This window comes from Ambystoma mexicanum, chromosome 8, assembly GCF_040938575.1.
Source record: "Ambystoma mexicanum isolate Mex_15411 chromosome 8, UKY_AmexF1_1, whole genome shotgun sequence".
Taxonomy (NCBI): domain Eukaryota; kingdom Metazoa; phylum Chordata; class Amphibia; order Caudata; family Ambystomatidae; genus Ambystoma; species Ambystoma mexicanum.
In genome coordinates this window covers 1,349,897,941-1,349,911,734 of record NC_090929.1, presented here as the reverse complement: position 1 = coordinate 1,349,911,734, position 13,794 = coordinate 1,349,897,941, and positions in this window count along the sequence as shown.

Below are 13,794 nucleotides of genomic sequence, written 5' to 3'. Positions count from 1 at the left end.
TGACAAAACACTATCACAAAAATTATACAGCTTTCATATAAAAAGTCTATCCCATAGAGAATGCGGGTGCTACAGAGCTGCAGACCACGTAACAGGTACAGCCTTATATGGCAAATCTGAACACATTGTCAGGCTTAACCTTGGACCAGCCTCATCCTGAAAAAGCGTGTTAAAATCCTACCAAGATAGAAAACATAGCCACAAATGATCAAAAAATAGTCCATAGGCACCCATCTTTGAGAACAAACACGGCAAAATGACATGTTCTTTGGGAAAGTACCCCCTCAAGAGTCTGCAGCCACACTTTAGCTCACTGTACCTTTCACAGACGGGAAATGTCCTTTTGAATAGCAGTCTTTGTCCCACCCACATGGGCAAATAGATATTTCCCATCAGCAAGCTAAAGTGTGGCTGCGGACTCCTGAGTGTGTACTTTCCCAAAGAACAGGTCAGTAGGCCATGTTCGTTGTGCCTATGGATGATTTTTTGATAGCCACAAATGATCCCAACAGCCCCGACATTTTCTAAAACAATTTAATTGACACATACTACCCAAACAGAAGTACTGCTTTGGAAAACATGTGTCTGTACGATATTGCCAAAAACTACACCTACAAAAACTATATCACACCAAATGACACAATTGCCAAATATTCAGTCTCAACTTGTGAATGAAGCCTAGTGAAACTCACAAAACCCAGTCTAATTAATCATACAAAGTTATCATTTAAATCGCCACAACATATAGAACTGTTTTACAAGACCCTATTCCAACGATTTAAACCTTGGAGAAAAGACAAAGAAGTATTAGGTGATTATGACTTGTTTGAAGCTGCATTAAAAGCAAATTAAAGCAGCATAACACATGACAATTTCAAACAATACAAACAAATGTTGGAAAATGAATGCCAACAGGAGGAAGAAATTGAAGCTCAACTAGACAAAGACACTCCAGAGGGCAGTCAACCGTCCCTTAAAAAAAGCCAAGAACCACTTGGAGAACAACTAATTCTAAATGAAGCAGAAATAGCCATGACTGAGGTAGAAAAAACATGTATCAATATAAACAATGCGAGGAAGACTTTTCAGTGCTTGAATCACAGCTAACTGATGAATAACTCAACATTCATCTAGAAGTCACTCAGGAAATTCAACATGGTTTTAAACATGAAACTAAAACCAATAGCTGTAAACATTATACACCTCTGTTCCTGCATGTAAGTGGTAAAGCTGGTTCTGGAAAAACATTCTTAATGAAAATAATAGGCACATTTCTACAAAACTTAACAAACAACAACCTTTCGGCTGTAGTAGCAGAACCCACAGGTTTAGCTTCCTACAACATAGGAGGTGTAACTTTAAAATGACTACTGCTCATCTGCGCTAGAACAACAAAACAAATTAGAATACTACAAATTATCAGCAGAAGCTGCTAATGAAATACGCAGAATTCTAAAACAAATGAAAGTGCCTCTGATAGATGAAGTAAGCATGGTTTGCACCCTCATGTTGGCTTTAATTAATCTCAGAATGCAAGAAATCCTAACCAACTACCAAGAACTGTTTGAAGGAAAACATGTTATTGTTTTCGGACACATCCTACAGTAACACCAGTGAAAGCTCAACCTATTTTAAAAACATTAGGAGACAAACAATGCCTCAATACCTTCAGAACATTGGAAATATAAATCTCTGGCAAAATGTTCCCTACAGAGAACTAACTCAAAACATGCATCAGTCTGCAGACCTCACCTAGGCTAAAAATGTTAAAACCATTAGAACTGCTTACTAAAGATGCAAAATCCACCTTACATAGCAGACTAATCCATGAGCTCTATGCACGAGGCACATCTGCTCCTGATGTCATGGAACAATTAACTCAACAAAATCTAAAATTCACGACCTTAATGCCAACCCTTATAAGCTGTAGTAAATTAAATTAGACAAAGTTGAAAAGAGAAATGCAACCCATACTGCATATCAGCGGCACAGACAATCTAGAAGTGCATGGCATTACACTTCCTATGTGTCATCAAGCAACAGAGCAACTAAATAGCTTAGAAAAATGTATCTCCAACGCAGCTGGATTGGAGAAAATAATAACTTCATGTGTAAACTGCAGAGTAATTCTAAAACATAACCTTGACATAGAACAAGGTTTAGTCATTGGAGCTATTGGTACAGTTGTTGGCTTCCAAACATATCCACATGACAACAACATTCAGTTTGTCAATTTCCACTTTGACAAACAAGCAGAGGTTAAAAAAGTTGGCCGGACAATAGCACGTTCTCTTCTTTTGAAAGACATGTACGTATGCAGAGAGAAATTTTCTATATCCCTTGCATATACTGTCACTCTTCACAAATCACAAGGTCTAACCCTAGATTGGCACCATAGTCCTTAAAGAAGGTATGAGTTTTGTAGCACTTTCAACTAAATGGTCTATTCCTAGTTAACTTTGATGCAAACAAAGTCAATGCTGACAATCCTTGCATCCTGCAATACAACAGGCTACGGGCACTAAACACCCCCTTCTATATATGTACCCTGTACCTCAAAAAGATACATCTTTATAAAAACAAGTAATACAAACAGAAGCTATAGCAGATCTCTAAAAAATACTGCTAAAGAAACAATGACCAATTCCTCCTGCATCAAACAATACAAACACAAAACTGTCTAGTACAAAGTCAACTGCACATCCATCACAAAAGAAAAACATTCATGTCGCTTCTCCAGAAACATCTTCAAGCCCATCAAACGATCCAAAACAGAACTCTCTAGTCCATTTAAATTCAGCAACACAAGTGGAGTAAATTGTTATTCTAATGTGACAATGAATCTTCTCTTTCAATTGTCACCAATTGTTCACAACATTTACGTTCACTGCTCAGACCAGTTGTGTTGCAAATGCTTGTCCTTTATAGAAATACCACACATATACTTGACAACACTTACAGTGTCTCAGGTATATGGCAAGAATTGGATTACCGTGCAGGAATGGTAACATTTAACATAAACACACAGGAAGATTCACAGGAATTCTTAATGTACTTACTCCAAGTAATGGAAACCCAAAACATCCCTATAAATCAAATCTTCCACATTTCATACATGTGGAAACATACATGCACTCTCTGTAACCATGTTTCACAAGACCACATCCCCAATGAACGATTTCTATATGCTTCCATACCAAATTCTGAAACTTTCCATTTCACCACCTTCTGCAGAATGCAATTCATGCCATATTATGCCCTTTTTGCAATTCAGAAAATTGTTCCAGCATAAAAATAAACGAACATAGCCAATATGTCATACTAATGCTTCTAAGTTACAATGCAGATGGTACCAAAAATAACTGAAAGATTACAGGGTTCACACATGACCAAGTATCTCTTGGAAAGAAAACCTTCACAACAGTAGGTATAGTATACCACACTGGGAGTCAGCACTGAGTCTTTGGTTCAGAGAAACTATATTCTGTTTGCTACTCTGTTGCACTGCTGGAGAAGTCCTCGCTCGCTTTCTGCTGTTTTGAGAGTAGGAGGAGGAAGTAATTCTTTAAAAACACCCAACTCAAAGTGGAGCAGCCGCGGATTCAGGCACTGAGCCTTTGGGTCTTCAGCGTCATCAGCGTTTCAAGCTTTCAGCTGCTCGGTAGATTGGAGAGTGTTACAGCCAAACCCATTAGTGGATGATTAGAAGGTATGTGAAGATTGGGGATTATTTATTTTTTTCCTGCTTTTTCATTTATCTATTCCTCAGCTAATTGTCTCCCCCGCAGTTGGTTACAATGAGTTTAGTGCAACGTAACGCACTATAAAAGTTAGGGGGAGAGGCTCAGGGTTAAGCACATGAGAGTGATCGACTAATGTTGAACTTTAAGGTTTACGCGCTCTGACTTTAAAACAGAACAATTGTGATTTAATCACAAATTCAAAAGCATTCACACATACTATTAACGCCAGCACTAGGCTCCCTAAGCACTGCTGCTGTGCCGCCTTGTTACACACTGTGCAGCCTGATCATAAGAGACCCACAATGAAATATAACTTGGCCAGTGGAACATTTAGAGATGACATTAGAATTCCGGAGTGGGACTGCTCATATGTGGAAATAACACTTCTGTCTGAGGCGGAGGCTCTAACATCTGGTATGGCATATTTGCCTTCGACTTCCAAAATAATGGTAAACGCTCAAGTGCATGCTCAGGCCCCCAAGCAAGTCCAACTATTAGGGAAGAAGGCAGGGAAGCCCATTTGGAAGCAGCACTGCTGCTGCAATGGGGGCTAGAAAACACTGCTACCATCTTTAAATGCACAAAAAATCAAAGCTAATTTTGGAAGGAAAAGACACAGAAGCATGAGCGATTTAGCAGCGGAGGTAAACTGGGTAAAAACACCATCTACCAGATGTCTCCACATGTACATGGAGAGTGCCGGCACAGGGGGAGGAGCAGTTATGATTGAAGACACAACAGAAAGCAGTTCAGTCAATGATAATGACCAGACAACAAAGGATGATACTAGACAAGTCCAACACTCGCTAGTGAGAGCAAGTAGAAAGGAAGTATCGCCTGAGAAAACGGAACAGGAAATAAAAAATATGGGTGTTGGAAATCAACATGCGAGTGAGGTAACACTCTCAGCGTTGAACTTTGTGTTGAACTCGCAGGTCCATGTTTTTGATCTGTTAAAATCGGACATGCAATCCCAAGCAGGTATAATGCTAGAATTGACGAGGGAGACAAACTGTGAGTCATCTGTGGTGGGAATTAGAAATGCCATTAACACAATAACAGCTCCACCCCTAAGTGACTTAAAGACTGTTGTCACAAAGCCGGGTCTTGATATCTCAGCAATCTTAGACTCTTCACGATTACTGAGGACAGAGGAAGAGGATACCCACCTACTGATGCAGGAGCTTACGAAGCAATTGAAAATGGCCCAAAATTTTACATAAACGGTGGGAGACGAAGAGCGTGAGTATTATACAAATCTTCCATTTGATGATACACCCCTCTCAGAGTCCACATTGGAAGAATTCAGAAGATTGCCTCAAGTTGCAGATGAGGAAGAGAGGGCGTGGTTGAACTCAGCCAAAATTCTCTGGGAAAGGGAGAGGCAGTTACAGAAGAAAAGGATGAGATATGGACAGATTTATTTTTAAATTTGTTTATTGGCATTTGCAGTGATATCAGTTACATGACATTCAAAAGTGCCGTGCACATATATGATCGCAATGCATTTTAACTTAACATTAAGCATTATTATAAACAACAACAACTGTTTCCATGTTCTGTTCTTACAGTTCCGTGTCTCTTGTCTCGGGAGGAGGTGGGGGGCAGTCAGGCAGTTTAAAGGGGGTGGGAGGATGTCCTCAGAGGGCCAGCTTTATCTCCAGTGCCCTCACCTGGGTTGCCCTTTTTTATCCTTCGGGTATGCTTAGCCTGGGGCCTTTAGTTCATGGGGGCTTATCGTCAGAGGGGTAGAACATATGTCTGGTGAGTTCTCTCCATGCCTGGAGCGCCCTGAAGGATTCATCAGTGGATCGGGCGATGCAATCCTCCCAAGCGTTGGTCTCAGCTAACACCCACTGCTCCGTTTCACTGTGCCATATTTTGTATTTTGGTCCCGCTGGTTTTTTCCAGGACATGGCAATGGTTCTTTTGGCCAGTATGCATGCCAAGTCCATGAGTCATACCGTGTGCTTAAGATTGGCCAATCTGGGGTAAGTTCCTAATAGGCACTCGTCTGGTGTCCATTTGTATTTGGTCATGCCTGCCTTGTCGCACGTCTGTTTTACTTTGCTCCACAGCAACCTTGTTTTGGGGCATTCCCACAGCATATGTATCAGATAGACCTCTTCCCCCATGCACCAGGTGCAGTTCGGCTGAGCTTGCTTGTTAAATTTGGCTATTCGGTGTGGGGTCAGGTAGGTTCGGTGCAGTACGTTCAGCTGTATCTGTCTGAATCTGTGGTTTCTTGAGACTTCCTTGGGAAATGTGAGCGCTCTGCTCCACTCCCCTTCTGTAATTTCTCTGTCTATGTCCCTTTCCCATTTGTTTTTCATTTCCCGGGGTTGTCACTCAAATGGCCATATATTTGGGATATTGGTCTGCTGCCCTCCCCCAGGTTATATAGCATCGTTACGAATGGGTTTGAGTCTGTTTCTTCAGGCCACGTATCCCATTTGCATCGTGCTGTAGTGCAAACCCTTTGATACCATACGAACTGGCCTGTGTGGATGCTGTCTATTTCTTGTAGTGAGGCAAACTCTTTGAAGGTTACCTCTTTGTAGAGGTGTCGCCAGGTGTAGACCCCTTCTCTTTCCCATAATCTGATTGGTTTCAGGTCTGTGGCCGTTTTGCAAAGGTCTGCGAGCAGTGGTACTTCAGGTGCATAGGTGTTCCGTGAGTGGGTGAGCATTTTCGTTCTGTGCCATATCTTTTTCCCCAGGGCGGCTAAGGGGGGTACATTTCCCAATAGTTGTGAAAGTGTCCAGACCAGTTCTTTCAGTTGGTATGGATGATCATTGCTTGCAGCAGGGGCGTTTCAGATGTGGGCTCATCGGCTAGCCATTTTGTCACTAAGCTTAGCCAGGCTGTGAGGTAATATTTTTCCAGATTCGGAAGTTGGATTCCTCCCTGGCTGTGTGGTAGGGCTAACGTCGACAACGCTAGTCTGTGTCTGTTTTTCCCCCATAGGAACTCTTTTATTAACGTCTAAAGCAGTCGGAAGAAGGGTTTGTTGATATAGTAATGCACATTCTGGAACCCGTACAAGAACCTTGGTAGTATCTTGACTATCGAGGCCCGTCCCATCATTGACAGGGGGAGTTTTGCCCAGAAGTTCATTGATTTACGCAGAGCTGGGAGTGCTGCTTTTGTGTTGTGCTCATGCATCAGTGCAGGGGTGTGCATTATTTGGATTCCGAGATATCGGAACAAGGTGGTCTGCCATCTTATCCCCACTGCCGGGAGTGCCTCCATGTCCTCATGTCTCAGGGCTGCTAGGGGGAACCGGCAGGATTTTGGCTTGCTGAATTGGATTCCTGAGACCCTGGAGTAATTATCCAAAACATCTAGCATGGTGGGCACATTGTGTTGTGGGTTCCTAACGTATATGAGTACATCATCTGCGTAAAGTGAGATGACGTGATCTATTCCTCCCAGTCTTATACCGGCATCGAAAAATTGCTTTCTAAAGTAAATGGCTATGGGCTCCAGTCCCAGTATGTACAACATTGGGAACAGTGGGCAGCCCTACCTGGTCCCTCTTTGAATGCCTCAGGCCTCTGACACGTGTTTCCCAGATTTCACCCTTGCTCTCGTCTTAGCGTATAGTATTGTGATCCATCTAATAAACCCCGGTCCAAAGCCAAATACCTTGAGTACAGCCACTAGCCACTCCCAATATATGGAATCGAATGCCTTTATTGCATCCAGGGATAGTAATGCACATGAGTCCTTATCATTGTTGGTGTGCGCTATAATGTGTTGCAGCCTACGCAAATTCATGGATGTATTGGGCCCGGTACAAAGCCGCACTGGTCAGTGTGTATTATGTCTCCTATAATTCTGGACAGCCGCTTAGCTAATATTGTGGTTAAGATTTTCACATCATAATTAAGCATCGCTATTGGGCGGTAGGAGTTACACCGGTCCGCCGGTTTATTGGGCTTGATGATCGGGACCACCAGTGTTTCTCTCATGCTCTCAGGTAGTATCCCCCTCTTGTATGCTTCCTGGTATACCTCATGTAACAGGGGTGTCAGGCAGGGCTCATAAGCTCTATAAAATTCTGAGGGCAATCCATCTGTGCCAGGTGCCTTGCACGTGGCCAGGGATCTAATGGCCTCCGTTATGTCTTCGGGTGTGATGTCTCTTTCGAGTGTGCTGGCCTGTTCTGGGGACATCTTGAGGAGCCCTATCTCGCCCAGTGTGTCCATTATTTGTTCTTGGGAAACCTGTTCTTTGTGGGAGTATAGGTGCTCATAGAAGCATTTAAAGGTATTATTTATGTCCTGCCGGATGTGATGCGTGTTCCTCTCTTTGTCCTGCAGTGTAGTGGTGGAGTGTCTGGGATGTTCCTTTTGGCAGACCCAGGCCAGTAGCCTGCCTTGTCTGTCTGCCTCTACATGTGCTCTGTTTGTTTTGGCAGTGTAGTCAAACTTTTCTAGCCTGCTCCAAGCAGTTGCATTCTTCTCCCTGAGTTTCTGGAGTTCAATTTCTCCCTGCTGAGTGCCTGTGAGGGTGGCCTCCAGCCTTTCAATCTCCTTCTCCACCTGGTCTAATTTTTCCTGAGTATTTTCCTGATTCCCCCGTCCTTTGCAATGGTTTCCGCCCTTATCACTGTTTTTAGAGCATCCCATTCTGTACTTCGGAGTTCCACGCTGCCCGTGTTAACTTCTATGTAGTTGTCTATAGATTCTTGTAATCTCTCTCTAAAGGCTGGGTCCGTCAGGGCATCTACAGAATTTTCCACATGGGGATCGGGGGTCTTGGGACATAGTGGTTCTATGTCACTAAAAGTGGGGAGTGGTCAGAGATGGTTCTCCCTAGGTACTGTGCCTCTTCCACTTGGGGTAAGTGTTCCCTGCCTATAAGGATGTAGTCTAATCTTGTGTGTAGATTATGCGGGGATGAGTAGTATGAGTAGCCTCTCGTTGCTGGATGCGTTTCTCGCCATACATCTGCCAGATCCAGCCTGTCTATCATTGCGGTCAGTGCTGTTGTTGCTGCCGGTGGGCCTATTCGAATGGGGTATTGACCTGTCCAGTGTTGGATTGTGTACACAATTGAGGTCTCCCCCCAGATGAACAGGCCGCTTCTGTGTTGCGTAATTCTGGGATACAGTGAGTTCAAGTGGGCCGGTATGTTGTTGTTGGGGAAGTAGGAGTTCATGATGTATAATTCCGTCTGTTCAATGTGCCCCCATAACATTACAAATCTGCCTTCCCGGTCTATCTCTGATTTGACCAGGCGGAATGGGAGCTGTGGGTGTATCCAGGTGTAAACTCCTCTTGCATATTTGGAATAAGTGGTGCCAAATCCCTGTCCCACCCAGTGAGTTTGGAGTTTAGTCACAGAGTCTGCCGTGCTGTGGGTCTCATGTAGCAGTGCTATCATCACCCCTTTTCTGTATAGGTAGGTCTTAATTCTGTTTCTGCGAAGGTATGTTCTCAGACCCCTCACATTCCATGTCATTATTTTAATTGCTGTTGAGGTCATGATGGTTCAAAAGGGATATTACGTTTGTCCTGCATCCCCCTCTGCCTCATTTGTGATCGTGGCTCTGTTGTGAAGCCACTTCTTGTATATGGGTTAGAGCCCAGGCCCCCCCGTCTTCCATTTGATTCCCTCCTACACCCCGGTCCATCTGGAGACTTACCAACAATAGTAACGTTCATTCTAGTGAATGAGAACAACAAACTGTGCAACTTTGAACTGCCCCCAGAAGTTGCTTTGAACTTGCAGCGCTCAGGGGCTCCCAAGCCTTTTGGGCCTTTCCAGGCCTCCCGGTGTGGGTTGGCGGTCGGCCTCAACGTTTCCTGAAGGGGTGTGTCGACGTCATCGGTGCTCGTGTGTGCCGGTGCGCTCTTGCCCGATGTTGCTTTCATATTACTGTGGTTCTTGGTTTGGTGCCGCAGTTTTTCCTGCATTGTGCGAGCATCGGTCGTTTCCTGTTGCTTTTCATTGTTCAGTGGCCTGTGATCTCCTTCGTTGCCCCTTCTTTGTCATCTGCGAGGTTGTTGTGCTCGAGCCACATATTGCCTGCCGTTGGAGTTTCTAGGAAGATGGCTTTTCCTTTGTATATTACCTTGAGGAGCGACGGGTACATTAGCATGTACTTGAGGTTGAGTTCTCGTAGTCTTGCTTTCACCGGGATGAATGAGTTCCTTGCCCTTTGCACTACGGGAGTGTAGTCCGGATACATGACTATCTTAGCATCCTGTCGCTTGATTTCCCCTCCTTCTCTCGAGAATCGCATTATTGTCTATCTGTCGTGGAAATTTAGGACTTTTGCGATCATTGGGCGCGGTGCGAGCTCGGGGGAGGTCTTTTTTGCAGAGATCTGTGGGTTCGTTCTACCGAGAATCCGTGGATCAGGTTGCCGGCCCCAATTTCCTGTTGTAGCATTGTCTCAATAAATTCTGTTGGGTCCGGACCCTCCATTCCCTCCAGGACCCCCAGGATTCGAATGTTGTTGCGGCGGGCTCGCCCTTCCGCATCCTCCGACCTCACCTCCAGCCGTGCTACCTTCAGTTCCAGGTCCTGGACCTTAGATTTGAGATCTGTCGTGCTTTCTACATTGTGGTGTAGGGCAGCCTCCGCTGTGGTCACTCTCTCAGTGAGATTGCGGGCATCCTGCCTTATCAACTGCATGTCCAATTTTACTTTATCTATTCTAGTTTCAATAGAGGTGCGTAACGCTGCTATGGCCTGCAGTACTTGCACGTTCGTAGGTTCTTCTTCCTGGGTCGGTAGCTCCTCTGCAGTCCTTGCTTCCTTGTGTTGTTTGGGTCTAACCGTCGTGTAGGAGTCCATTGTTGCAGTTTTCGCTTTGCCCTTGGCGGGTGACATCTCCTGTCTCTGGGCATTCAGTTCGCTACCTCATGTCGGTGGTGCTCGCCCGTCCACTGGCTGCGATTTCAACAGCTATCACTTCAGGATCAGGTGGTCATTGTGTTATTGGCCGCTGAAGTGTGTGGCTTCTCCACACTATTGTGCGTGCCCAGAGCAGTGTTATTCCGGATTGGCGGCAGACGCAATTGCTTTCTGTAGCTGGACAGTCATGGCTTAAGCCCCTTGCTGTCTCAGCCTTTGCTACTGTGGGCCTGGGGTGCGCTAACCTTCTGGCCCCAGAGCCCTCTAAAGAGGTTTGGTTTTCTCAGTGTCTTGCCCCCTACGGTGCGGCTTTCCTTCCGTTCCCAGGTGGTAGGTATGGTGCCTGTGCCTTCCTACTTCCAGGCTGTCGCAGCGCTAGTGTTGCTGGGCCGTCCTTTGGATGGTGGCCATGTTCTTGGGGTTTAGGGCGCGGGTTGCCGGAGTTCATGCAACATATGGGTTAATCCTCGTGTGGGATCTACCTTCTGCCCGTACGCTGCTGCGTTGTTGCAGCGCCCCCTCGGGCTCTCCGAATTACACCCGGGCCCCTCCGTTCCGTCGCTCTACTGGCCTCCTCGTTTTCTAGCAGGATGCGGCCGTACCCAGGCTCACTGGTCTGTATTGGGCTGCAGTACTCTTCGGTCTCTGCCCGTAACTCCTGCGGTCCATGGAGGTCGATCCGCCTCTTCTGCAGGTCCGTCGGGCCTGTCATCCCGGCGGGTTTCTTCTTCCAGCCCGCTCCGGGCGTTTGCAGCACCAGCTCTCCCTCCACGCCTCATCAGCAGGGGTCCCGCTGGGCGGTGTCCGTTCCTCACGGCCGTTCGCATCTGACGCCTTCTTCCACCTCTGGGCTTCGCACCCGCCAAAACCGTCTCTGGTTCGGCCCGTGTGGCAGGGTCACAGGATGTGTCCTATGGTGGTCGTTGGTGCTTCTCAGGGTGCCCTGGTTGGGTGAGTTTGAGGGTAGCCGCCCGCGCTCCCTTCCCCCTGCGGGCTGCCTGCTCCACGTCGCTGTGGTCTACAGCGGAGCCTCGGGCGCTGCCTTCTTGCAGGTCAGGGGGGCTCCACTTTGCTTTCTCCAACTGCCTGTCCTGGTAGTCTGATTTTTCATGAAAACAGCACCGAGTGTTGGAAATCGGTTTCTTTCTGTGGTGCTATTAATTTCATGACCGTTCGTCGAGTATTTGTCGAACCATTCGGTCCGTATCAGGATCCCGGGCAGGAGCGCTGGCAAGTCTTGTCCTTACGCCATGCACGCCAGTCACACCCCCCATGAGATATGGACAGATGCTAGACAACAGAAGCAGTCAAGATGAAGGAAAATGAGGAGAAGGGAAGCTAGGAAAAAGAGACAAAGGTTCTCATCACCAGTAGACAAGAAGGTACCAAAAAAACAAAAAAAAAACAGAAGAAGCAAAAAATAAGGAATCCAAGAGTGACCTCCTTTATAAAGGCTCTTTTGATTCCATCATCTGAGGATTTGACTGCTGTGGCAAAGAGTGCTAATAAATCAGGCCCAGTCGTACAGACATAAGAGAGCCTTTTTCCCTAGAACAAGGAAAGGATAGCTTCCAGAAGCCAAAGCGGAAGTCTAGATGAGACCTACTAATAGCTGCAAACCAAGCATTAGAGACTGTGACTGTCAGTGTTGGGCTACACACAGATCTACTGGAGGAAAGCCTTACTGGGCATGTCCAATTACAATACAACTGTGTCAAGGATGATCGCAAAAAATAGGCCATACACGCAGGGTTCCTGTTCCTTTAAAACTAAATTGATGAGTGAAGAAGCGTTTGGCTGTAATGACATTATTCTAATTCTCAGGAAATGTGGCTGGTAAACCCTATACAAATTGAGGGCTTTACAATATTTCATCAACCTCAGCTTCAAAAAGCGAAAGGTAGGCCATCGGAGGGTTAATGACAGCAATCAGACATACCATAAGTAAGGAGTCAGAACTCATTTTTAGTAATAACATGGGTTTACAGGCATGTAAAATTTCAATAAGAACCAATAAGCCACATTTCTACATCATTGCAATCAACGTTTATTGGAATCCCGCGTGTATCGATCTCCAAGCCTTTCTAGCGAACCTGACTTCTCTATTGGTTATGATCAAACTGGAGTTCAGGGGTGCCCATATAATACTTGGAGCCGATTTTATCACCCACTACATCCAGAATAAAAGCAATGGTGAAGAGGGAAGATTGCAAAGGATTTCCTCTAGGGGAAGAAGGTGGTTGGAATTCTTGAACAACTGGAATTTCAAAATGACAAATGTGTCAGAGGAGGGTGATGTTCCACCATGGATAACCTAGCAGCAATGTAAATCAGCCTCCATATTTGTTAATGTTAATGTTAATGTTAAAGGATGTTTGTACCGCGCACTATCACCACCGGAGTGGTCCCCTGGCGCTCTGGTGGCTCTGAAAAAGGGAGGGGCGGGCAGAGTTAGTGGGAATGAGCTGGAGAAGTGCAAGATAGCAGTGATGTGCTGTTGGCAGCCTCATCCCGGTGGGTCCGTTGGCTGGGCTTGGGGTGTTTTACGGTCAGTAGTCGTTGTGTGCTGTTGTGCAAGTCTATGTGCGGCTTGTTTTGTTGTTGCAGTGTAGTGAAGTTTGTGCGGTTTGCTGGGTTAAGGCTTGTGGTTGTGTTTGGTTTGAGTTTGAGAGGTGTATGGTGAGCATTGAAGTTGTTAGTGGGTTGGTTATTGATTCATGATTGCACGCTAGGTCCAGGCTAGGCAGGAGAGTCATATCAGTCATTGAATTGCTTTTCTATCTAGATGTGGCGCATGGTAGGCTAAAGAATTCCCTCTTTGTGTGCACATGCTTACATTTATAATTCTATCCAGATGCGACGCAGGCTTGGTTGAGGATTCCAACTAAGTGAGGCACATGTTAACATTCACAATTCCATCTAGATGTTGCACATGCTAGGCTAAAGAATTCCCTCTATGTGTGCACATGCTAACATTTACAATTCTATCCAGATGCGACGTAGGGTAGGTTGAGGATTCCAACCAAGTGAGGCACGTGCCAACATTCACAATACCATCCAGATGTGGCGCATGCTGGGCTAAAGAAGTCCCTCTATATGTGCACATGCTTACATTCACAATTCCATCTAGATGTGGCGCATGCTAGGCTAAAGAGTTCCCTCTATATGCGCACATGCTAAC